This window comes from Pteropus medius, unplaced genomic scaffold (genome assembly GCF_902729225.1).
Source record: "Pteropus medius unplaced genomic scaffold, Ma_sr-lr_union100, whole genome shotgun sequence".
Classification (NCBI taxonomy): domain Eukaryota; kingdom Metazoa; phylum Chordata; class Mammalia; order Chiroptera; family Pteropodidae; genus Pteropus; species Pteropus medius.
This window is the reverse complement of record NW_024350926.1, coordinates 8,729,391-8,756,383: the sequence shown is the minus strand read 5'-3', so window position 1 is coordinate 8,756,383 and position 26,993 is coordinate 8,729,391. Positions and strand designations below refer to the sequence as shown.

The window sequence follows — 26,993 nt, the reverse complement described above, 5'->3', positions numbered from 1 at the left end:
AGATGTACCACACATGGATAGGTGGGAGGAAAAGGGAAGAAGAAAAAAAGGAAGCTAAAATGATTATGTTTATCTAAGAAAATAACTTAAACCAACAAAAAAAATTAATGAGAAAAAACGCAATGATTTCTATCTTAAAATAACAGGTTCAAAATGCTCAAATAATAGCTGATTTGTTTTCAGTAAATGGACATAAAACTTTTTAGTAGTTAAAATATTTCTTAACTCATGTTAGACTTAATAAGAAATTGATTAATAAAAATAGACTAAGACACGTTAAAATAAATGTAATAAGCACCATATGAATGTCTGAGGCCCTGAGATGGCATGACTTACGTGACTCCTCTATGCTCACGCTGTCTGAGTGACTGGTTATTTCCGGTTCAATCTGCTTTAATAACAAAACGCAAGCTCCACAGTCTCATAGTCTCATTCTCATCCTCTTCGGTTTTATTGCAAGTGCATTGCTTTTCTTCCTTTTTTCATGCCATGAAATTAAAGAGCCAATAATTAGAAATTGAGCCAAAATATTTTATGATATTTAAAAATTATTCAGATATTTGCCATCCAAACCATGGTCTGGTAGGATTAATGAATAATGAAATATTAATATTATATGTCTCTAATTAAATTAAAAATTTCTCACCAATAATACACATTTAAACACTTGTAAGAAAGCGTTTGAATGTGTAAGATATTTTTCCAGTTTTGTTAGGGTCTGAGATAGAGAGCAAATGAAATGAGAACTATTTGGGAATATTTATTTTTCATGAGTAGGGTGTCCATTTGAGAAATAGATAGATAAACCCAGGGTCTGACTCTAGATTAGAACTTGAGTCCTTTCTGTTCAAACCATTTGGATGTGCTATTGTAATATATTCACTGCCAAGAGATACATTACTGAGCAAATGATGGAATCTATCATGTACAGAAAAATTGACTTCCCATCAACTGCATAATATGAAAAGAAAAACTGTAATGAGAAGCAGTGTCAAAATGTGAAATAGTATGAAATATATTCATCATTCACATATGAAAAAGAAAGAGCATCACCTACCCATTGCAGACACTTAAAGGTAAATGAACAATGAGAGAAGGGAGTTAGCACCTCCAGTCTGTATGCCAACATTCACATTTACCTTGTGCTATATTTATTGGCTATTTTTTAACTTTAATAAAACCTAAAAAATGAGGCTGTGAGGTGTAGAGAAGTTTGGCCAAGAAGCAATAATTATAATACAGCATAGGTCAGAAAGCCACAGGCTATTATAGTTTAAATTACCATTCATTCCAACCCCAGTTAAATCTGGTATTACAACTAAAAGGAAGAATCTAAGCATTGATAAATATTTATGCATTTTGTATTGACAGTTCACACATTTTTTTGAAGACCAAAAAAATAAAATCTTCAAAATGCTTTCGCAGAAATGGAAACACATATTTACTCTTTATTCATCTAGTCACACTGGAATATAAATTTAATGTTATTAATTATTAACCAACTATATAGCAACCAAAGCCAATAAAATCACAATGAGGAAAACCAATGAATACTTCAAGTGAGTTCATCCATAGCCCTAAAGTTCCATAAATATTCTCAAGAAAAAAAATAGGAATTTGGAGAATTATCATTTTATCTAATTTCCGTATTTGTATTTTAAAATATAAACAGATGACAGACTTGAGATTTGAATATGTAATTTGAGGAGCTTCTGTAGGACGGAGCTCCGCCCACCCCTTGTGTTCTCGCTGCTACTCAGTGCTGACTTGATGGGGAAAATGGCTTCTTGCCCTAAATTGCAGATAGTCAGATTACCCCCACCCCCAATTTTAATTGATAAACTTCTAATGTTTGGCTTCCTTAAAACTCTACCTTATGTTATGTAAATGCATCCAGGTTATATGTAAAAACTACCCAACTTGTAAAACTTACCAGTAACACTTAGTAAAAAGGAACAAAAGGAAGTTTGGGGGTGATTTATTAAACTTCAGTCCACGGAAACAGAATCTCATAATTTTAAAATTCTGCTAAAAATTTTAAATACCCAATTTCCAGAAACGGGTAACTGACAGGAAACACACTCACGTTAGAGACTCTCTTTTGACACCACTGACGTGAAATCAACAGTGGGAAACGAGCTGCGTTGCCTCAGAAATAAGTCTGATCTGTTCTGTTGAAATTTCGAAAGACTAGGTTTTTAGCCAAGACAAGAAAAATATTTTAATAATTTAAAATACCTAATTATTTATTTGTTCAAGGTAAATCTTGTTCTGTTTCAACAAGAGTATCACTAAAAATTATGCTAGCTATCTGTCAGGGTTGCTATATAGTTCTTCATTAATCGTGAGGTGGAAAAGAAAGGCTATTGTCCTTTAAAATTCTGAATCTTGTGATTTAAAAATAATACCTGTATAAAAATGGCTTCCTGTCTGATTTTTCCTTTTCTTTCTCCTTTGAATTAAGAAAATTGAGTAGACAGGTCTCTCTGATAACTCATAAGAGATTTTAAGTGATTAAGATATGTTTGAAATGATTTAAACACTGAAGAACAAAACAGTATTGATGGGAAAGTAAATTATTCTAAACATTCTGCCAGATCTTAGGATTGTGTGTGAGCATTGCTTGGGCCAACCATCACATTCCCAGGAATTCTCATCTAAACAGATACCACACAAGGCTATCTCAAAGTTATACACTGGAGGATGTTCATGTTCGTCTTATTTACAATGGCTATAAATTCTGAACAACTTAATGTTAACCGATAATTAAATAAATTATACTATATTAAAAAGTTATAGTATAGAGAATATCAGGCAGTCATTAAAATTAATGATGTAAAAGTATTTTATTTACACAAAAAGATGAGAATGTCCATCTATGTGAAACAAAATCTTTCTGTGATCAATACACATCAATAAACATACATTTAGACTCACGGTTAAATATGGGTGCTGATTTTTGTTTTTTTTTTTTAAATTATATTTCTCTGTATTGGTAATTCTGTTAAAAATACATGTATAAGTTTTAATAAATTAATTAATTTTACGAATTCTTTTTAAATTTCATGATAGTTTCTTTTCTGGGAAAGAAATCTAAGAAAAGAAAGAGTAAAGGAAAAGCTTTTATTGATATACCAAAAAATCAGCATACAAGATCGACACACAAAAAACAATTGTATTTCTAACATATGAGCAATGAACGACCTGAAAATGAACTTGAGAACAATTCCATTCATAATAGCATGGATACGCAAGGCAGATCAGATCGAAATCCTGGCCTCATGGAGCTTCTATGCAGGTGATTTACATTTTTAAAATATTCCAGATAATGCTGCAATGAATTTCTTTTACAAGTCATTCTGTATACTTAAACAAGTGTTCCATTAGATGGTTTTCTAGAATTGCTGTCTTACAGGGCGAGCAAGTTTTAAAATTGTCATTAATAGAGCTAATTGCCCTGTGCAAATATAGTGCCAACGACAGCCCTGCCGGCAGACTTTGAGAGGGCATTGATAGGCTGAACAGCAGAAAACTGAGCTTATAACTCTATTTAAATCTAATGATTCTTAAGTAGTTCATATTGTGGGGTAAAATCGATATCAAAGGAAATGATATATCTTCTTATTTTAAAGAACTTTTAAAAAACTGTACTACAATTATTGTTCAAATAAGATATTGCAAGAAGTAAAGATGTTCCTTGTTGAAAGCTAAAAATAATTACATTTGCTTCTGAATCTTCCAGTAATCATTCCTCATGTATCAAATGAGAAAGGTTGAGTCATGTTTCTTTTCAAAACTCAATCAAGTTAAAAAACTAAATCAGATCCTTAAAAGAAAACCGCCCACCAAAAAGGAAATTGCCTTCCCTCACTTGAAAATACAGCAGTATGTTAGCTCATTAAAATGCCAATATGTAAGGTATATGTGGTTAGTAAAGAAGAAATAAAAACTCCTGTCAACCCTGAGGTTAGCAGGCTTTGTGAAGTGACGTACTCTAAAAATAAAGGATTATTTAGTGCGCGAAAGGTAAAAGAAAGGACATCAAAAATAAAACCTGCCTGTTAAACATGAATCAAATCCCCAACTGAATGTACAATTAAGCGAGCTTCAAAATGTGCAAGAAAAAAATCAAAGTCTACTATAGAAAAATCTGTAAACACTTATTGAAACATCATGTATACGACATAATATTGCTTAAGTCCCCAAAGATTCGGTTTAATATATTTTCCTATATTACTGCTTGTAAATATAGGGGGAAGTAATGTGTTTTCATATTGCCTTTGGAATTATTCCCAATTACTGCACAGTGATTTTTTTGTGTTCTAGAAATTAACCTTAAAATACATGCACCCTGAAATTATTATTCCAAAAATTATCCTTACAGGATTTCTTTTGTGTAGATCGTCCACAAAAATTAACCGACGTTTCTGTAGCAAACCAAGTTGACTTCTCCCCCAACGACCCATTCCAACTGGTGTCTACATAAGCATAAACACAATGATAACACGGAGCACAAAAAACACCCAACAATCCTGCCATTTTCTTACCAAACAAACTGACGTGAATTGCCCAAGAAGTTACATGTCGCCACTATCTATTAATAAGTTAGCCCCTCTAGGCTTCTACCTACGGACTCCAATCCTGTCTACAAATCCCTATTACTCCATTTCCCGATTGCCACTTCTGAACGCCCTCCTATGCTGTCTTTTAGAATCAAGAATTAGGTCTCTTCATTAAAGGGCATCAGCCCCTCAAAAGTAGAAAAAGCACTGGAATTGGTGTCAAGGCTTCAATTTTAACATCCTTCCCCTTCCATGAAGTTATGTACGAGGCATAAATTTTTATTGGGTGTTGGTTTTCTCATCAGCACTATATGTTCCCTGCCTGAACTACCTGTCTCTCTGAACAGACTGTGAAGACAAATTGATACACTCTATGTAAATGCATGCTCTTTAAAAACAAAAAGGTAACTATATACACATAAAGCTATATATAACACTATAAATATAGCTATATATATTATATATATATGTAGTTATAAACTATATATAAAAACACATCAAACTTTATGCTTAAATTCGGCTCATTTTTGTTGTGTAAATTATGCCTTAATAAAGTTGATTTTAAAAGTCAGCCAAGAAAAATAAATAGGAAAAGGACTCTGCCTTCTCACGATGTGCCCAAAGTAGGACGGCTTCTGTTTTGTTATTTTTGCCTCCAGTGATGTTTCAGGTTTAATTTGCTCTAGGACCCACTTGTCCATCTTCCCGGTGGCCCAGGGTGTCCACAGAGCCCTCCTCCAACACCGTATTTCAGGTGAATCAATTGTTTTCCTATCAGCCTTCACTGTCCAACGCCCGTGTCCCTGCATGGGGACTGGGAATGGGAAAGTGTGGACCATCTCAGCCTTGGTCTCTAACGATGCATCTTTGCTCTCGGTGATCTTTCCCAATTCCTCTGCCACTGCCCTTCAGAGTCTCAGCCTTCTCGTGATTTCTTGGCTGCCGTCTCCATTTGCATTGGCGACTGGGCCAAGGTCAGCAAAATCTTTAGCAATTTCAGTGTTTTTATTTTCTGTGTTAAAGTCGTGGGTCTCTCCTGTAATCGTGATTTTTGTCTTCTTGATGTTCAAGTGCCTGCTTTTGCACTTGCTTTCATTTTCATCAGAAGTCATTTCAAATCATTTGTACTTTCTGCCAGTAAGATGGTGTCATCCGCATATCTTAAGTTATTGATATTTATTCCACCAATTTTCATTTCTCCTTCCTCTGCATCTAGCAATATTATGTATACAGAATATAATATGAAAAACTGGGCCTACTTGACTCACATACTTTCTCCAACTATGAAGGTACAGTTTGCTTGTAGGCTTTTTTTCTTTTTTACCCTTTTCCTTTGCTGCCAAATGGGTGTTTTACCTACAGCCTCTCGCCTTTAGAACTCTCTTGTCTAGAAGCAGACACCAGTCCCTAAACTTCAGGTATGCAAGTAAACACTGAAGTTCTACTCACTGGCTTTAGGTAAGAGTAAAGCTTCCCGATAGAGACTTTTAAAATAAGAAATGGGAGAGGACAGTTGTCACACTGTAGACCTCTCCCTACCTGGACACTTCAGCTGTCAATCCTGAACCACTGCGTAGTGCTTCAGAAAAGAGAAATCAAATCAAATTATAATGGTTTTTAGGTTAAAATCTGGATCTGAAAGAGGATATAACTGATCTTAGACCAAAATACAATGGCAGATTTATTTATTACATCAAAACCAAATGATTTGTAAATGCAAATATCAAACTCTTAGACACTTTTGTCAAGGAATTTACATGATTTTTGAGAAGAAAAAAAATACGTATCTAAGACTATGTTCCTATTTTGTGTTGACAATTTTGCTAAATGAGAGAAAGGGGGTCTTTAAAGGCTCAAAAAAAAAAAAAGGAAAAATTCGCTGTCAGAAAATTTCATGAAAGAGGTGGGATTTAGTTGGACTAAAGAATGACAAAAAAGGACTAAAATTCAGAGCAGTATTAATGATATGTGTTAGCATTCTAAGTAAAACAAATCTGTGGGCAAAGGTCAAGGAAATTAAACCTAAGTCATATGGAGGCATTACAAATAAATTATTGTAATTGGAAAGAGGGAGTAGTACACGATCTTTGGGAAAAGATGGGACGAGGCCAGAAGACATGAGATTGTAAGTGACAAGTAAAAAGTGTGGACTCCAAGCCATGAGACAGAGGAAGTCACTGGTGGTGTTGATCAGACAGCTATATGCATGCAAAACATTCTGGAAGAGTCATCGGCAATGTCCTAGGGAAGGCTGTGGACAGAGGAGAGAAGAGAGGCTTCAGGTGGCAAATCTGCTGGTGAATCAGAATTAACAGTCAATAGATGAGGTGAGATAAAGCAAAGACTGTTAGGAGACAGCATATCTAAGAGAAATGATAAAAGCAACCTGATAACAGCCTTTGTGGAACCAGAAAAGAACATGTTAAAGAGATTGCAAAAATAATGCCCTTGTCACTGGCAATGATATAGGTTAAAATCTATATCTCTGGGGGATGAAGCCTATTAATTTGAGGTAAGAGTGAAACATCCCCAAAACTGTCAGGCCGGTGCTTTAAATGTAGGGTCGAAGAGAGCAAAGCAGATGTGGATTCATCTGTAAAGAAGCTATGAATCGTGGTCATATCATGGAGGAAAATAAGTAAAAAGTGCAGTGTCAAGCTCATGAAACAGAAGGTATAGCCAATGAAGATGCCAGAGCACCCAAAAGATAAAATAAAACCAAACCAAACCAAAACAAAACAAAAATTATCATCTTGGACCATCTGGAGCCAGAGCCTGAGGGAAGAGGTTGGCTTGCTAGGGAGTGCGTGCCTGGGGCAGTTCGTAACAACGCTAATGAGACCAGGCTACAAGCCAGTTACAGCAAGTCCTCACTTCCCCTCGTCAACAGGTTCTGCAGCTTTATAAGTAAGGACCGTGACTGTGGCTTTCATCAAAGTTACAAGGAAACGATGTTATCTGAGGACCCGCTGCACTATGGGTCAAAGCGCCAAAGCCGTCATCCAGCAGGTGAGTGGTGGAGGCGAGAGCCAATCAGAACACCTGGAGGCTCGGCGGTGCACATTCCCACTGCAATGCCGGGGTAGACTTCCAATGGTGCCACAGACTCTGGAAGAGGTGAATGTCCAAGAAGGAGACGATGCTTAACAGTGCTAAGGAATTAACGACACGAGGGAAGATGGCCTACTGATGATTCTTCTAAGTAAAATTATTACATACAGAGAAGCGATGCCAAATTATTTCAACTTTGTTCCATTAATTAGCTTAATGTTTCTGTCATGATGCGCTATTTGCCATTCGCAAAACTTTTGTGAGCCTCATCCAGGTCCCGGTCAAACCATCAGAAATGCCGCGTCAGTGAAGCAGAAATTCATGACAATTTGTTGAGACAGAAGTAGAGCATAACTTCGGTGGAGTTTCACTTGAGTAACAATTTCAATATTTAGACAGTTACTAAACCAGCATTTTAAAGGAAGAAATGCATTTATTAACATGATATCTTTCAATTTTTTGGAAAATTTAATACATACCTTAATAAATAGGTGTCAGAATGTATCAACTACGGGATTAAATATGCTATCAAATACCATCAACATAAAATTGAATGACGCGTTTCCTAATTGTTTTTATAATTCCATAAAGTGTCAAATCCTACCGAATAGAGGAAGGAATGTATTGCTTTTCTCTCTTTCTCTGCCCAAGGACCGTATAATAATAATGAGTTGGATAGTGTAGACAGATGATCTGATTGATTAGGTTTTGCTATGTATGAATGACCACAGAAAATCTTTACCATTATACCTTAAAATTTTCATTTTGTTTTTTTTTTTCTGGATTCAGTATAAATTCATAGGGGTTACTTGATCTTCCTTTCAGAATATTTGAATTTACCAAGATGGTTCTATGTGCATGGCTCTCACCTAAGAATAAGCACTTTATAATTTTTAGAAGAATATGGCCTTAAATAGTAATAAAACCCAAGACTTACGAGAAAGATATTTAAAATTAGGTGAACTATTATCAAGTATCATAAATTAATATCACCATAACATGAATTCTAAACATAAGAAAATAATGGCCACCCCTTGACCAAGTTGATAGACAAGTTACTTAAGCAATTAATTCTCATAAAACAGAAAGATTCAGACAGTGGTATCTGTGTTATATGTGGGGGAAAAAACATTATGTAGAGAATTTAGACATATAAAAAACCAAACTTTCATGTATACAGGAAAAATATATTTATTGAGAATGAGTGAATATTAATATTGGAGACTATATGTACAACTAAAAAATGTCTACTGGAATCAATGATAAACATGTTTTACCTAGTGTGATGGTTAATTTTATGTGTCACCCTGACTGAGTCATGAGGTGCCCAGATATTAGGTTAACCATTATTCTAGGTGTGTTTGCGAGGGTGTTTCTGGATGAGGTTAACTTTGAACGAGTAGACTGAAGCAAACTGCACTCCCCAATGTGAGTGGGCCTCATTCAATCCCCCGAAGGCTTGAATAAAACAAAGCCTGAACAAGAGAGCATTTGGTCTTCCAGCTAGGATGCTGGTCTTCTCCCTCCTTCAAACTTGGACTGGAACTTACACTATCAGCTCTTCTGGTTCTCATGCCCTCAGACTCGGACTGGAACTATGTCATCAGTCTCCCTGGGATTCCAGACTGCTGACTGTAGATCCTTCTTAGCCTCCATAAGCCCGTGAGCTGATAATACATACATACATACATACATACATAGATGATTGATAGATAATAGATGATAGGTGATAGATGACAGATAGATGATAGATATGGATAATAGATGATAGATAAACAGACAGATGATAGATTAGATAGATGATAGATAGATGATAGACAGATGACAGATGATAGATTAGATAGATAGATGACAGATAGATAGATAGATAGATAGATAGATAGATAGATAGATAGATAGATAGATGATAGATAGATAGATAGATGATAGATAAATATAAATAGATATACATGTAGATATGCATCTCCTATTGGTTTTCTCTGGAGAACCCAGACTAACCCGCATATACTAATACATATACTAGTATTATTTTTCCCTCACTTTTTTAGTAGTTTTTAAAATAAATTTTAGAAAAACAATTCTGATTAGCACATATTTCAAGAAAAAACTGCAGATGTCATCTCACTTCCTGAAGTCATGTGATTAAGATGGAAACTAAAGCGCAGCCCAAAATGCCACAGTGCTGATGTCACATAACTTGAAGTCGGGATTCTGTGGACCTGGATTCCAGTCCTGCCCGCTTCTCTAGTCACCCCCTGAGCTTCGACTACTGCTTCTGCTAGTTAATGAGGTTGGACTAATGAGGATGTTTTCCGAGCTTCTCTTAGCAACACAGCTCTTTCTTCGAATGAAAATTCATGTGGAAAAGCAATATATTTTGCATGCCCATAAACAAATAAAACAGAGAGAGAGTGTCCATCCAATAATCAAGCACCATGGGAGGCAAATTGGAAAGCACTGAACCAGCTGGTGCCACCCAGTTCTACCACTGGGAAATCCTTAAAGCGGTAATGTTTTATTAATCATAAGAGCAACATTTATTAACATCTGGGCTGCACGCTTTATATGCTTTATTTCATGTATTCATCCAACACTAGATGGAAAATGAGGTCCAGTTCATTAATTTGCCCAGTGGTCATACAGCTGGGAAATGACAAGAGGCAGAATTCAAACCCAGGACAATTTGACTCCAGAGTTCATACTGATTTTTACCAGTGTTACCATTCGTTAAATATCTACTAGGTCCTAGGCACTGTGCTTAATTAAAACTCATAATTATCCTGTAAGCTGAGTGTTACTATCCTTACTTTAAAGACGTAGGAACTGACTTAGATAAGTCAGGTAACCTCTTCATGACTACGCTTTCAAAAGTGTCTCTTTTCTGACATCAATAAGCTATTTCCCAGCAATTTTGAAAGTCTGAAGTCCACCTACAGTCAATCATTGTTAGTAATAAATGTTGACTATTCCCAGAGGTTGGAAATGCATTGTAAAAATCTGGTCACACACGTGTGTGTGTGCGTGTATATGTGTGTCTGTGTTTGTGTGTGAGAGAGAGATGAGACAGTCTCATTTCTTTATAACAATATTTATACACTGCTCAAGAGTTCAAAGATATCATTATTATTACTCTGAGTCTGTAATTAATTTAATTTCACTAAGAATACAAAATGATCACCTAACCAATGGAAACATTTAATATGAATTATCATATTTTTACAATTAGCATTTAAATTTTATACATTTTCTATAAATATTGCAAGAATAATCCTCATCTTCAATATTCTAAACACTGAGTATTAATATCCTAAACCTACATGCAATCAATAGTCTGAATAAAGAATATTTGAGCCTCCAAGAGTAAACAAACATGTCAGACATTCAGAGAAATTATGTTTAGAATTCATAAATCAAAGAATACTTTGTTTCAGGCTTTTCCTGACTTAGAGCCTCTACAGTTTCTCACGATGAGAACATAAAGGAAAAGCGATTTTTAAAAAAAGATACTGAGCTTCATGTATTACAAATAAAGTGCTGGATTTCATCCAGAAGCAAACCGGTAACAGTGTTAGAATGTGGATGCTGAAATCTCCGCCTGTGCTGCCTCTTGAAGTTGACCAGGTCATGCCTGTGTCTGCCAAAATTCCAAAATTTGCACTTCTTCTTAAATCAGTGAATAGGGGTTGGCCAGCTGGAAAATTGCCTGAGGAGTTCCAATAATTTGAAAATCATCAACATAAATTTTCTCCCTAAAAAGAATGCTTCTTCTGGGGAAAACTGAACCACTATTCTAGAAGGCTGTTGACACATAGATACTTTACCCGACTGCACATCCAAGAACTGGCCTGAATCTATGCTTATGGGGCCAAAATTGACACTGACTTGGAAAGAATAAAATGAGCACAGCCCCAGTTTCAGCAAATAAAGAGTATCAGTAAAAAAAAAAAAAAAAAAAGACATATCAATGTTTGATACAGAGCTTAATTTTGAGTAAAAATATTTAATCTGTGCAAGAATCTCTCACCAATAGTTCTTAATCACAACAGTCTCTGGCATAATTGAGAGTGGAATTGAGTAATTCACTAGTTTTGCCTAATAAACTTGCCATTAACTCTGATAAAAAGACGTTAGCAAAAGTAACTTCATGTTACCTGACCAAATTACACTATGCAGTATATGGAACACTGAAGCAAAAACATCTTTATAAGGCCCACTGACAGGAGCCAATATCTTTATCATTCAACTAGGGGCATGCTCTATCTCTAAAATCAAGTTATGTATGCTATTTATGGAACAAAATTTCAGGGCAACCTTTGACCAGCTCATTTCCTCCCATTGGAGAATTTTAACATAAAGATGGCCACTTTTTTTATTATTTGTTTTGTGATCTTTTCAAGCCCAAGAATTCATATTCATGAAGAGGAAGATAATCATCAAAATTTTCTAAAACACTTCCATAAACAACACAGTCAGCCAAAGTAATGATAATCAGCTAAGGAGATGAAAAATTTCTGAGAATTATCATTCCTAATCACTCACAAACTACATTTTAAGGAATCATAGGAAATAAGTTTTTACTTAATGCTTAGGTATCCATGTAATTAACCAGACGTGCAATTTTTTTCCTATGAAAAAAATGATGAAGAATGTCATCAACATACCTGTTTGATAAATTATGGCACCAGTGCATTATAAGGTTCTACAAAACTAAAAAAAAAAAAAAATCATAAAATAACGCTTTACGATAACCGCATTTTCACATAAATCATGACAATTGATTCTTACATCAGTCCTCTGAATGACAAGAAACTGTTAGTCCAATTTTATAGATGAGGAGACAGGTACAGCTGTTTAAATGTTAATGTGGTGGAGTGAGCTACATGGATGAAGTCGCCAGGAATGAGAACACAGGAAGGGAGCGGGGCGGGTGTCGAAGCAATCGGAGACGTGGGGGCGAGCGGCCAGGAGAGGCCACACATTTACATCTGCGGCTAATTTTAAGTACTCCATTTACAATAAAAAGCTCTACTTCTTTTGAAAATGTCTAGTTCTGTTAAAAAGCTGACAGATTGAGGGGGGTCGTTCTGCCTGATGTCCAGACATAACTTGATTTAGATCATGAAAATCCTTTGTGTGTGGATTTAGAGTTATTCGAGTTATTTAAAACATTTTGCTTTTGACTTCATGGTGTAAAATGCATTTAAAGATGAACCAAAAAATATATAAGTAAACACATGCATTCAGCAAACATTTATTGAGTGTTCTTTGCAAACTTGCCCCTCTCGTCCTGAGTCTCTAGCTCATTAACCTGTTTAATGACATTCACAGCACTTATCCAAATCTGAATTATCTTATTTAGTTGTTTATGTGTTTATTTTCTGTCCCCTGCTTGGCATACACCCCCAACCAGCTCTTTGAAAGCAGGGACTGTGTCCATCTTCATCAATGCCACCATCCCCAGTGCCTTGGACAGTATCTGAGTGCTGTAAATGCTCAATTTATATTTGAGAAAAGAATAAAGCTTTCCCAAATTTTACATAATATTTTATACAAAATAGTAATTTTGCACATAACACTGCAGTTGATTCTCAGAAAAATACTATGAAGCGGCTACACTTAGAATATATGTGTGAGAAACATCCTCCTATAATTCCCAAGCCCATAGTTTATATAACATAAAATCAGTGTTCACAGGCTGTAATAATTGTTGAAAGACACCCGTGTTCTCAAGATGTCTTCAGTACCATGGCCTCGCCAGACTGAGTTCCATCTGCTTTGCTCATTCTACGTTCCAGATGGAGGAGTGAGCACCAAGCCCACATAAACTTTCAGTGAAGCTTTGTTTCCTAAACAGTATAAAGCACTGAGAACGACTAGACGATCCACCCACTTAGCTTCTCCAGTTAGCCCGGCTGTGCACAAACACTAAGCCACGTTTCTACACACACCATCGGCTAAAAACAATTAGTTTTTCTCTGCAAGATAATATTCTTCAACCAATGAGGGGAAAACCCACTTATATTTTAAAAAGCATTGATAACCCTTAGTTAATTATATTGTTAGTTTTCTTTAAGACAGATACAGTGATGCCCATTATATATTTTAGAATTTTTCTTTCTAATCATAAAAGTGTTGCCAGATTGCTGTTTTATCAAAATGCATTTCCTTTTTTTTTTCCAGTGTACACAGCTAGATTTCATTTTCTAGCTCAACAAACAGCTGAGACTACATGTCTGAGATCTGGCCTGTGGTGATGTACATCTATGGGCGAATGCATTAAGAAGCAACTCTAACAGGTAGGACTCAACCTGGATTCCTGAATGATCACAAAAAGGCTCATCCCACAAGGTACACCCCGTTGCACTGGAACATAAAAGATATATGAGTTCCTATTATATTAAGCCAGTGAGGTCTTAGGGATATTCTATTACTCAGCTAATGTTATTTTTCATTATATTATTCCTGGTAGAAATTTGAAAAATATAAAAATATATTGCCTATTCCCACATATTTATTATTCTAGGTGAACTTCAGAATTATTCTGTTGAGCTTTTAATTGCAATTACAAGTATGTAAGTTAATTAGACTAATTTTGTCATGGTTATAATACTATGTATTGTTATCCAGAGTAAGGTATATATAGCCATTTATTCATATCTCGTTCTTTTTTTAGGAACTGTATATTGATGGTATATTGTTACATTTATTCTGAGGTATTTGGTTTATTATTATGTTTTTATTATTTGCAATTATATTTGGAATAGTTTTCCCTATATCATTTGCTTGCTTATATTTTTATCAAAGCCATTTTACATATTTTGTGACCAGTCACGTTATTGGATTCTTTCTAAACATACTTTTTCCTATTGGTTCTTTTGAGAGTCTGTAAATAACAATATTGTCCCATGCTTTCCGATGATTGTAACCATTATTTCAATCCTTTGTCTAATTTAATTATATATAACATTTCCAGAAAAATATCAAATAATAATGGGGCAAGTAGGCATACCTGCCTTGTTTCTGACTTTGGTACTGCTAGCAATTAGTTTGAGAAAGGTATATGATTTTATTCAAGAAATATAATTCCTTCCTTATCTTATAAAGGATTTTTCCTCGTTGAACTGTAGTCATTTGTACCAGGAGATTCCATATGGTTAAACATTCTTGTATTCCTGAAATAAACCCCACTTGGTCATGGCATCTGATTTTTTTTAACATAATGCTGGATTTTATTTACTGTTTTGCATTAGTATTCATAAGTGAGATGATTTATCATTTTCTTTTTTGTAGTGTCAGATTTGGGCTTTTTAAAAAAGAATTGGAATGCTTTATTTCCTATGCCGGAAACAATTTAAATTGCATAGGAATTACCTGTTCTTTGAAGGTTTGAAAACTTCATCTGTGAAATTTTTTGCTATTTTTAAAGGCAAAGCCTTAAATTAACATAATGAATTCCTTCCACGTTCATTGTTTTATTTAGTATATATCTTTTGAGTCGATTTTTGTTATTTGCGATTTCTTGGAAAATTTAGAAACATGTTCCTGAATTTTTAGTTGGCTATGTGATGCATAATATTGGTCTGAAAAGTAGAAATCCAGTATTTTCAAGAAGACTTTGAAAGGGATATTCCCAAAGTTGTGTTTGTGGACGTTAATAAGATAACATAAAAGAGGATCAGTGTTCAATTTCATTAGGAAAGGCTTTGAAACGAATATTAAAGATTTCTTTTCTGTGGTACTTCTAAAAGTCCTTAATACTCTATCAGCACCCTGATTCTTTAAGGGGGGACCGCTGTGTATGATCTTTTCCATACTTAATTGTATAAGGCCCCTTTTCCTTCAAGGAACATCTCATGGGACGTGTGTACACACTTTAGGAAAGAGGCTAAGAAATCCAGAGAGCCAGGTTATTATTGCAGAAACAGTTTCAGGATTGATGTGACTGGAACGTTCTGGAAGACAATCCCTTCTAGAAAACGCATAACAACACAACAAAAATACATAAACTTCAAAGGCTCAGGAAGATACTCAGTGTCACTTGACTCAAACATTTTTCATGCTCAAACCTTAATTGTGTATCACTCTGAAAAATTCCAAAGATCTTAAATATTACATAAAGGATGAAGCCGCAACCATTTGGATATTTTAAAATATTCAAACAAACTTCAGCTTAAGTAACTAGGGACTTTGCACAATTTTTATAGCAGCTGAAATACTGCCTATTTTATCAGTGGTATTTTACATATTACAGATATTAACCATAAAACCAAGGTCGTTTCTCTCCACAACATTACATTCTATCAACCTACGGATGAAGAAATGTCATATTCTATCTCAGCAAAGCCTTTCTGCAACTCTTCAGAAAGTTGATCTTTAGAAACTAGCCTATCATGGCATCTGGAAAGGTTTCAAAAAGCTGAAGAAAAAAAGGAAGCACTAAATGCGTGACTACACCTTGTAAATCAAGGTTATCTGCCTCACATATAATGGCTTCTTTTATCATTTTATTAAAAAAAGTATCTAAATCAAAACCGAGTTTACCGGACACCCACAGAAGCAGAGGAGTTTGGCAGCAGCCCCAGGGCTGGCTTGCAGTTCGCAGGCCCAGCTGTGCGCTTCTCCCCCTAACTCTGTTCTGTAACCGCACATTGGTGGCTTGAAAGTGGCTGTGATAAGAGCATTTACACCATGGAAATTGGCAAACATGCAAATCAGAACTTCCCCGAGAAAGCTGTTTATTAAACATTTACCAGCGCGCTACTGCTAATATCCCAATATCGATGTCTCTGATATCGATAACTATAAATTGTTGTTTATAAATGTAAATTATGTAATAAACCATAAATTCACTCATTCTGAGTCCCCAAGAATTACATGTGCACACAATTCATTTTATTACTTTATTTATTTATCCACCTCTTTCTGCACACGCACGCACACACACACACACACACACACACAACTACAATCGCTGTATGTATATCTTAATTACAATAGATTAGACCATAGACCTGTTTCATTATTATTCATAAAACTCTGAAAAACATCCTAATATTTAACACAATTAGATAGCTGTTTTTGTTGTGAAAACCAAATTTACCAAACTTTAGGACTTCTGTGAGTGGTTTGGCATGTGTTTTTGTAGTTATTCTTTTTCTGTATTTGTACATCTCGATGTTTTTCCCTAAATTTTTCAAAAATCTAGATCATGGACCTTAAACTTTAGTGTTTAACTCAAAACTATTTATGTATTTGATCTAAACGTCTGACTAGATATTTGCAAGAGCCATAGATGACATTCGTGTCAAGAAATTTACTTAAAGTTTACGTAATCAAATGTTACAGATATTCATATTTCTGTACACTGATTTTAATCATTAATATCAAAAACAAGGAAATTTGCTCTTTTGGTGCTGGAATACTTTTTTCATGTGCAAATTTTCTTTCATGTGAAATGGTAATCTTAATTATTTTACAGTATGTAGAAAAATTTGATAATCTGGAATAACCATAAGCATAAAAAAGTGCCAATCAAAATATTGCTATTTTCTGAAATAGTAGGTTTTGAAATTATTTATCCACCTCTTTCTGCACACGCACGCACATACACACACATGAACTTATTTTTTTTTTTTAAATCACATCTCAAGTTAATCATGTAAAATCCTAGATAGAGGAAAATAAAGAATTCAAATACACCACCAATGAGGGTCAAGATAACTAATAGCTTTTGTTCTCATACTTAACCCTGTGCTCCCACTAGCCAGAGAAGTAGGCAAGGAATGGGGATAAAAGTTGCATATGCCTTACTCTTAGAAAAAGAAAAACTTTTAATTTTCAGCCAATAAATATTTATTAATTGCCTATTACATGTTAGGTACTGCGCCATTGCTGAGCCCACAATGGTTAAGTAGCCATGGAATACAGACACAAAAATCAAATAAGTGGAAACGAGTATAATGTAATGGATATGGAACACTGCAGGACATCCAGTGAGTGAGTAAGATTTAGTCTAGGGAGGTGATCATGAAAGCTTTAATAGAGACTTTTCCAAGAAAGACTTTAAAATTAAATGTATCTTCGTCTGACAGGTATTTCAAGCAGAGAGTGGCACAAGCAAAGGAACAAAATCTTGTACCGGCAGGGAACATTCAGGAAACATCTAGGACTCTCAGTTCCGGTGGCATGTGGAGTCTGGGGAGGTGGACAGAGACTGAAGGTCACGGTGCACAGAGAGCAACAGACAACAGGAGAGAGCTGGGTTTATCGACGGTGTCTCCCCTGAGAGAAAGTCCGCCTACACCACAGGCGGTGGACAAAGGAGGCTAACGGGTAGAACAAACAGAATCCAAGAGGCGGACTTCTCAGTGAGTGAGTGAGGGGACTAAGAGACGGGAACTGGAAATGAGAAGCTCAGGGAGTCGAGTCTCGGGTCTGGTGGGAACGCCCAGGTGCCAGGGAAGGAACCGGGCAGAAAGGCACTGATTTTTAAAACATTGCAAATCATTTTACTAGTTAAATTCTTTACCTTTTCCTTAGAAACTTTTGAGAAAAATTGGTGTTGGAGGATGATGTGCCTTATTTAGATTCTGACTTCTCGCTTATGGTGAACTGCCACATGCCTGTGTGTGCGTGTGCATGTGTGTGCGTGCGTGTGTGTGCATGTGTGTGTATTAGAGTGTGCAGGTGTGCTCCAGCTTAAAATACACAAAGCATGAATAGAAAGAAGCAGCTTGGTATTCGCAGTCAGGCACACGCAAGCGCTTGCTACTGGCCAGGCATGTGTTTAGATACTATTACTATTACACATTTTCCGATGAGGAAAACAGGACTCAGCAAGATTAATTAAACTAGTATGAAGCGGAGCTGGGACCAAAACCCACACTCGCCGAAAAAGCCTCCGCTCTTACATTACACCGGGCCCATGACTTAATCATTTAAATGACACCTAACAGAAGTAGAATTAAAGATTAGCAGTAAATATCAGCAGTGGTTGAGTGGTGTTCACTCAGGTCAGATGTCCGATCATGAGTGTGTGTATGCATTTATGTTTCCATGTCATCATTTCTTTGCTAACTCATTCTAGAAAAAACTTCATGAGTGTGTAGTCCATTGAACTATAGTGACATTTTGATAATGCACAGGCACAAAATAATTACATTCAGGAGGATAAACTTTCAAAAAGCACTTTCCGTGTAGGCAGCAACGGTCTAAGCAAATTACGCATTACTTCATTAACCATTAATATTCATTACAATAAACATTAGTTTTATCAAAGAATCAAGTGAGTATGAATAAAAAGGGCCCTCGAACATTTTTTTTTTAGATAAGAATTGTCTCTGCTGTTTAGCTGGAGTTGTACAGCTGACAACAAGAGGGATGAAGAGAATGGAAAAGTTAGATTTGCTAATCATTAGCGGAGACGTTCGGATCGCGGGGGGAGGTTTATAGAAAAGGGAACATACGTTACGTTGACAAATTATTCAATGTTTGCAATAAGATCTAATCCAGCAAACAATATCCTATTCAATATCTGCTTTTTTCCATTCAGAGACATGATTAACACTTCACACTTTAACCCAAAGCTGGTTCCTTATTCTAACTAGTTGGGCAACCTTGAGCAAATCACGTCTTCTCCCTGGGACCTGAGCCTTCTTACCTGTAAGATGATTGAAATGAACTTGATCCCTAAGTCTGTCTGTTCTAAGGGTCCATGATTCTGTGACTCAACAGAGAATCAAATTAAAATAACGATTTCATATTATATCCTACTTTGCTCAGATATTATTTTTTCTTTAACTATGTACCTGATTCTAACTCTGTATTATCCCTACATAATGAAATCAATGAGAAGAAAACAAGAAGAAAGCATAAACACTGGTATTTTGCAGGGTTTAATTCTTGATTCGGTATTGTTTTCATGAAAATATGAACTGTACATAAGTTACCTAAATAAAAGATATTCATTCTCTATGGAAACAACCCAAGCATGTTTCTTCATTTTTATTGCTAGTTTATGCTAGAATTGGCTATCTAAACTTAAAACCATAATAAATTCTACACCAATTAGATCTGATTCAGAAAAGTTTATTAAACACTTATCCCAATGAAAAATAATTTACATTACCACCCAAACTGGGTTTCTTTGGGTCTCATGCTTAGCACTTTGGCCTGCACATTAAACAGTCAATAAACGTTTGTTAAATTAAATTAAATTAAAGGAGTTCTTTTATTGCAGCTCGCATGCCCTTCCACGATTAATGAATCATCACTAAGTGAGAAATTAATGAGGGTGCTTTGCTTATGAGGGGGAAAAAAAAAAAAGAGTGTTCTGTTTTGGAGAGGGACAATTTTACAGCAGCGAAAAAAGAAAGGCAAATTAAGAATTAACAAGAAAGAAGCTCACAACCACACTACTGACATATGGATAAATTCAAAATAACTGCCCAAATCACTACCTGTGAGCTTCAAGTTAAGCAAAAGGCTTCACAGATCCCTTCTCCATACAATCAGAAGGAGACCGAGGAAAAGAAGGATCCATCCAAGACAGTGCCACAGCAGAGACCCCTCCAAGGCTCCGATTTGTCACTGCTGCTATTTCTCATCCCTTTGCCCATGTTCGCCTTCTTCCTTCCCATAAGCAATGGACCAGAGACACAGGGAAGGCTGGACAGTAAAACTGGGCTGGCCGAAGGAAAAGAGGAGGTAAAACAGGCTGGATCCCCAAGTAGGAAAAGGGGGTAATTCTGAATCCATATGTGGCATGTTTGGGTTTTATCACAAATAGAGACCTAAGCAGTCAGACAATTGACGGCGGGAAGAGCCCAAGGTGGAGCAGCTGCAGCTGAATGTGGGACATAATCATCAGCAGGGAGCAGCCACAGGCAACGCAAAGGCAGGGTTCGCAGGCGAACGGGACAGGATGCAGAAGCATCCAGGAGTCCGGCGTTAGGGAACATTGGGTGAGATTCAGAGAGAGAAACAGGTCACGTAGAAATTAAGTAGAAGAGAAAGGTCAGAGTTTTGGTCAAAGGCTTGACAACACCCCTTATTGCAACTAGAGCACAAGCAAGGGGCAAGACCTTGCGTATGGGTGGCTTGTGCCAAGTTACTGTTCCAAGGCATGTGTCAGTGTTTCTCAGCTATGAGCAGAACTGATCGTGGGCCTGGACTGGTGGGAAATGATGGAGGTGATGTGTGCCAGACGTTGACAGAGAGGAGACACTTCACCAGCACCTCTTCCTCTTTTATTAGTTCAGTTCTTTTGTTTAGGGGCCAGATGAGGAAAAATCACACGACTAAAACGCCCACATACCTTCTGTGACAGCCAGCCAGTCCCATCAACATCTGACCACTCGGATTTTTAGAGAGCATTTCCATGATCTGTTTTGCTGTTGCTGATAGCACCGTGCTCATATGAAATATTATGTGCTGCAAACAGATAATAAATACAGAATTTAGTGGCCTTGGAAATAATGAGTAGAGTTAATGGAAGCAAGAATCGGCCAAGAGACCCTGGATTTCCGAATCCTGGAAAAGTGGTTCAAGGGCCCTCTCAGAAGACAGAATAGGCTCCACACGCAGGAAGGGTCCACCACGCCTTCTCTTGAAACCCCTGGACGCCGCTGAACGTAGTCCCTGGAGACGGGCACTTTGGTTTTCATTCAGAATGACTCAATTTACAATACATGTGGAAAGTAAATGAACTGGCTAGAAATTTATATCAACATCTCCTTTATCACTTTTCTCTTTCAGAATCACTCTTTCACTAATACTCTCCCATCCTTCTCCCCTTTTGGGTCTGAAAAAACACAGAGCTCCATACTTTCCTCTAGCAGACTGTCCTTATGTGGTATCAATGACCAATGAACACAAGTGGTCGCATTTTTTGGAAAAGGGACATACGGGGGTGGAATATAGTTTTCAGATTTGACATTGACTAACACTGTGGCATGATAATGTCATGGCACTTAAATATAATTCTAAGATAGAGAGAATAATGGTTGACTGAAGTAAACCCTCCTACCCTTGTCAATTAATGATATTCTCATAAGTTTCTCTTTCGGTACGAACTTGTGTTTAACCACAGCAGCCCTCACGGGTTTCTTAGTATTTAAAAGTTTAAAAATCCAAATAAACAATTTTTCTTTAATTATGCTGGGATTACTTATCCTTTATAGTCAGATATAGTCATCATAATATTTTTAAAGGTCGTAATCTTCATTCTTGCCTGATTCGGACATGACACCGTCACAAGGATTTGATATGGTTAAAGTTATTATGACACATGTTAATTTTCAAACTCTTAACTCTAAAAATGATGCAGATATTTTAAATCCAGACTTGATACGGGATGAAAGAAAACTTGTTAAATTTTACATCAGAATAACTGTTAAAAAGAAACTATGAACACATTTAATGTAGGACATTGTAACAATTAGTGTTTAATCCTGCCAACAGGTTATTTTCTCCATTTATGATTTAAGGTTTTACAATGTAATCATCAGGCCAGTAATAGCTAATCAGGGCATAAAATAAAGTTAAAATGTTTTACCAGCCTTATAAACATTTGTGCTGCTCAATTTTTCACTAGTTGAAAGCAACGAGACAGCCTGTTAGGTAGCTGAACAGAGTATATTGGGATTGCACCATATGCTATTTCAAAGCAACATCTGACTTAGCCAAGAACACACTTTTGATTTATTAGTTGACTTCTGTGCAGACATATGTGATTTCTTGATTCTTTTATTCGTGTCGCACTTTTGGTGCAATCAACCCTCATGTTCTTTTCTTCCATTCCTGGGGGAAAATACAGTCAACCACTGAGGAGGTGCAGTAGGGAAACGGCCCTTCTTCTCGAAGTTTTCCTGTTTTATCCTACTGTTTTAAAATATATATTTTTGAAAGGTAAATTAAATGAGGTGATTTAGTGGTAATATCCCTCTCTGCACATTTTCAAATTTGGGTTTGCCTTGATTTGTCGATTTGGGTATTGGAAATTCACAGGAAGTGATAAAATTCTTCTTTTATACTAATTTGTTCCTAAAGAAATTATAGTTTGTTGCATTTTCCAGTAACTAGAATTCCAAAATAAAAATGGAGTTTGAAAGACCAGACAGGCGATTGATATCTGCTTCAGATGCAAGTGGCGAGGGCAATTGTAAAGGTTAAAAAAAATGCATTTTATTATGAGTTAATACTCATTGCATATATACTACATGCTGATGAATATTACACATTTTACCTGGATCGTGATAGGGATTGTTCCCAACAATACATAATTCAAATATTGGCCCCGGCCCCATAGTGCAGCGAAAATAACTTTGTCTTGGGACTGAAGTCACTGTCCAAGGTCACACAGCTAGTAAGTTACAGAATGGTGATTCATACATCAGCCACCTGGCTTCACAGCTTGGAATACTAAGTTCTCTCATCAACCAGCATCGTCCTGGTGGCTTTGGTGAATGGTCCCACAAGCCCTCTTGCGGCAGATAATGTCAGGGTGAGTTTTCTGGTCTTACCTAATATATCCACTCCAACGAGCCCACTTCTGTCAAGAATTTTTCTTCCCTTCCTCCACCACCCACCAGGCCAACTCAGGAGTTGGCCATTGTTTTTCTAGGTTATCTAGAAGCCACCACAGTAGCACATGTGCCGTAGGCCTAGTCTTTGCGAGGGCGTTGATCTTTATTACTTAAGAAAGTGCCCTGAGTTAATAAACCCCTGCTTATTTAGACCTACTCTCTGGCTCCTGGGTGAGTCACTCGTAGAAAGCCAGTCCCTGGTAACTGGCCTGGCATCCAGCAGAGGCGATGAGGGCATGGGGCTCGCAGCGACCGGACACCTTAACATCAAGGCCAGTTCTGTAACCGGCAGCTGGTTTCTGTGACCCAGAGAAAACCAGGAGCAATGTTTAGTCGTTAGGTCCTTCTAAAATGGGTCACAAGGAGGTCAGTGCATGAATTCAGAAGCTCGAGAATAATCGGGACTCCTGGACACTTTCTAGACTGTTCGGAAAGCAAGTGAAACCCCTGTATAAACCATTATTCCACGCCCCGCGTTTCGAGGGAGACATGCGTATTGACAGCAGGCCAGTCCCAAAGCCCTGATGCAATGAGCGGGTGGCTCATTCAAAACGCCTGACCATGGTTTCAAAGGCTTCTTTTGGAAGCAAGTCCCTTTGAGAGTCCCCGCCATCCTCCAGGGTTGAGAGTTGAGGGCTGGGGATGAAACTAGGCTTGGATGCTGAGTTTGCTAAGGTCAATGACATCAGGTCCAATTATTGCCATATTTTTTTTTTTCTTTTCCTGACTTCCTCTGTTACAGCAGTTAAGATATACAGTACGAATACTTAAGTACACGTGGAAAACGGAGATACTTTATAGAGATGACTTCGTGCTTGTTCCTCTAGGGCAGGTACAGAATCTGTCTGCCTGAGGGGTGCAGGGCGTGGTCTCTCCTAAATTATGAGATCAAAAGGACCAAGAAGAGGAGCCGGATTCCGGGGAGGCCAAGAATTTAGGACTTAGCCTTTCTTACGGACGTAAATGACGTTATTGCAGAAAACCTGCAGACGGAGAAGAGGCCGTTTCAAAAACCACAGACGGCACAGAGGCCCTTATGTTTAAGTGCAGAATTGGGTTAAAACCAGTACACGGAATTGGCCTTTAGGATCATAATCCATTAAAGCAAAAAGGAATCTTAGAGGACAGGACAAATCTATGAGAGATTAAGAAATGGAGGCTCATGACAGTGAAGGGACCTTCTGACGGTCACATGACTGTCAGAGACCAATCAAAGGCAGGCCTCTGGATGTAGTTCGTATTTGCAATGGCCTGCTCAGTACTGTTGGGAAGCAGTTCGGTCCCTACATTTAAGAATCAGAAGGGACATGGCTTGCGTCTGTGGGCTGGAGAGTTCGGGGCATGTGAAGAACGCAGAGCCTGCGGGGAAAAGGGTTACATACTTCCCTTTGTCATCACGCAGCGAGCCCGGTTCCTGCACAGCAGCTCCTCCTGGCGAGGTGTGACCCGTGGAAACATTTCTCCTGCCTCAACTGGTCCCTGGAAAGGAAATGCGATCTGGCTTGAGAGGAAAAAGCTCCTCTCCAAGTAATGATAAATTGTCTAAATTGAAAGCGCACACCATAAACAAATTTGAAGAGTTCAGACATCTTACAAAATTAAATTTCCATCTAGTGAATTTGAATGATGGCTTGAGAAAAAGAGAGGATATTTTAAGCCCTGCTTTTTTCCACAGCTCTGTGTTTAACGTTCACTCCCAGGTAACTGAAACACAATCATATTTTCCTTCATCTCGATAGGTTCTATTTTTAGTGAAATACTTAATGTGCTTTGAATGTAACCACTAATATTATTGTTTTTACGAGGACATAAAAAGTCCTGCAAATTTTGATATTCACGTAGTTTTATTGAAACTAAATATAAACTGAACACATCTTTGACTGTTAAGAAATTGAACCACGCCAAACGCTCTGTATGCATTATTATCCTTTTGCACTTCACTGAAACTAAATTTCATATTTTCGTACAATTCGTATGATCAGATCCCATTCCAAATTCACCGGAATATTATCTCTATAATAGTTCCATTGTATAGTTTAAGATGTAGTTGATTTAAACTACTAGTCAAAAAACTCAAGAACCAATTTTTTAACAAAAAATATTCATAATCTTGTGCATAGCTATAATCAGGCTCCAAACTATTTTCTAATATTACCTTCCACTGGTCCCCTCCTGCCCCAGCCCTAGACACTGAGCTGGTGTTTCCTCCTCTGTGCCTCATGCTCAGCTGACACGTCCTCCCCCTGGCAGCCACGTGCCCACGCCCTGCCCAGCCTTCGTGGGTCGCATCGGGTGCCTTCCTAGTTCCGCTGGGTCGATCTCAGCTGCCTCCAAACTCCTGAAACCCTCCCTCCCTTCCTGCTGCACCCATCACCTTTTGCCCCGAAGTGCGCATTTTCAGGGGACCATTTATTATAGTGGTTGAGTGAAAACCCCAGTCACATAAACGACGTCAGTCCTGCCAATGAGCAGACTAACTGGAGACCTTGGGCGTGTCCTTTTAATCTTAGCTCCAACTTCATTATTTGTAAAATGGAGTCGTGACAGTACCTACTGCAGAGTTGTAATCATCTAAGATAATCTATAAAATGATCTGAAAGGTGACTACCACCTAGTAAGCACTCAATAAATGTAAGCCACTACCAAAATCCTAATTTTAGTATTATCATCATTACTTGCAGTGGAAAGAGCTTTTGCTAATAACTGGGAGACCTACAAAGTCGCATCACCATTTCAAGATTTCATTTGCACTAAAATATTGTCTTAGTATTAGTTACCTATTGCTGCGTAACAAATTACTCCAAACTCAGTAGCTTTTAAAAATATTTATTATCTCATCAGCTCTCTGGCTTAAGGTTTCTCACAACGCTGCGATCGAGGTGCCCGCTGGGGCCGCTGTCATTGAAGGCTCACCTGGAGAGCGCGGCTTCCACGGTCACGCTCTGGTCGTTGGCAGGTCCCAGAAAGGATGCCCTATCTCTATGGTCCTGTGCCATTCACTGGGGGTCATCGGGTCAAGCCCACGTCCAAAGGGACGAGACTCCACAGGGCGTGAATACTGTGTGGTAGGGACCACTGATGGTCATCTCCCTATTAAACGTTACAAAGTTGTTGTAGAAATTAAATGGGAATAATGAATGTGAAATTCACTGTAGACACTTGGCCCACAGCAGATACTCAACTAAAATGAGCTTATTCTCCCCTCCTTACTAGCATCACAGATCACGCAGACAAGGACAGGGATCAGTGAGCCCTGCACTACCTTGGCGCTCTGCTAAGCAGATGTGACTCTGACCAACCACTGAGGAATACATGGTACACGATATCGATATGACTGTTCACAATTAGTTCACACTGCCTCCATTTTCAGAAAGTACCAGCTAGGTGCCCTTCAGCAGCAATTCATTTACAGCATAAGACTGTGGCAGGGAGACTAAAAGTCCCTCAAAGAGTCTCTTACCTGAACCCTAGAACCTCTGAATAAATAATATGGCGAAAGGGCCTCTCCAGATGTAATTAAGTTAAGGATCTTGAGCTGGGAGACTGACCAAGATTAGATTACTCGGCTGGGCCTGAGCTATCACCAGACTCCTTAAAAGTTGAGGACCTTCCCTGTCTGTCGTCAGAGAGACACAACATAGCTGGTGTTGAAGGTGGAGGCGGCGGCCATGAGCCAAGGAATGTGAGCGCCTCCTGGGAGCTGGGAAAGACAAGGACATAGTCCTCTCCTAGAGTGTCCAGGAAGGGATGCGGCTCTGCTGACGGCGTGCTCTTAGCCCAGCGAGGTCAGGTGCTG

The 26,993-nt window shown here is 37.6% G+C and overlaps 1 long non-coding RNA gene across 17 annotated transcripts in view; it reads right to left on the bottom strand.

Moving 5' to 3' along the window:
- The window catches only part of LOC120585522 (uncharacterized), a 49,932-nt gene that overhangs the window by 17,641 nt on the left and 5,298 nt on the right, over positions 1-26,993 (bottom strand). For 11 of the 17 annotated variants that reach the window (XR_005648390.1, XR_005648387.1, XR_005648377.1 and 8 more), the window contains 4 exons: positions 26,111-26,287; positions 23,355-24,676; positions 20,929-21,044; positions 337-476 (listed from right to left, as the gene is read on the bottom strand). This is a non-coding gene — a long non-coding RNA (uncharacterized LOC120585522). Of the gene's footprint in view, positions 1-336; positions 477-10,168; positions 11,317-12,274; positions 12,321-19,486; positions 20,298-20,928; positions 21,045-23,354; positions 24,677-26,110; positions 26,288-26,993 lie in introns of those variants that run through there. The other 6 variants (XR_005648384.1, XR_005648382.1, XR_005648383.1 and 3 more) reach the window with 6 other exon arrangements.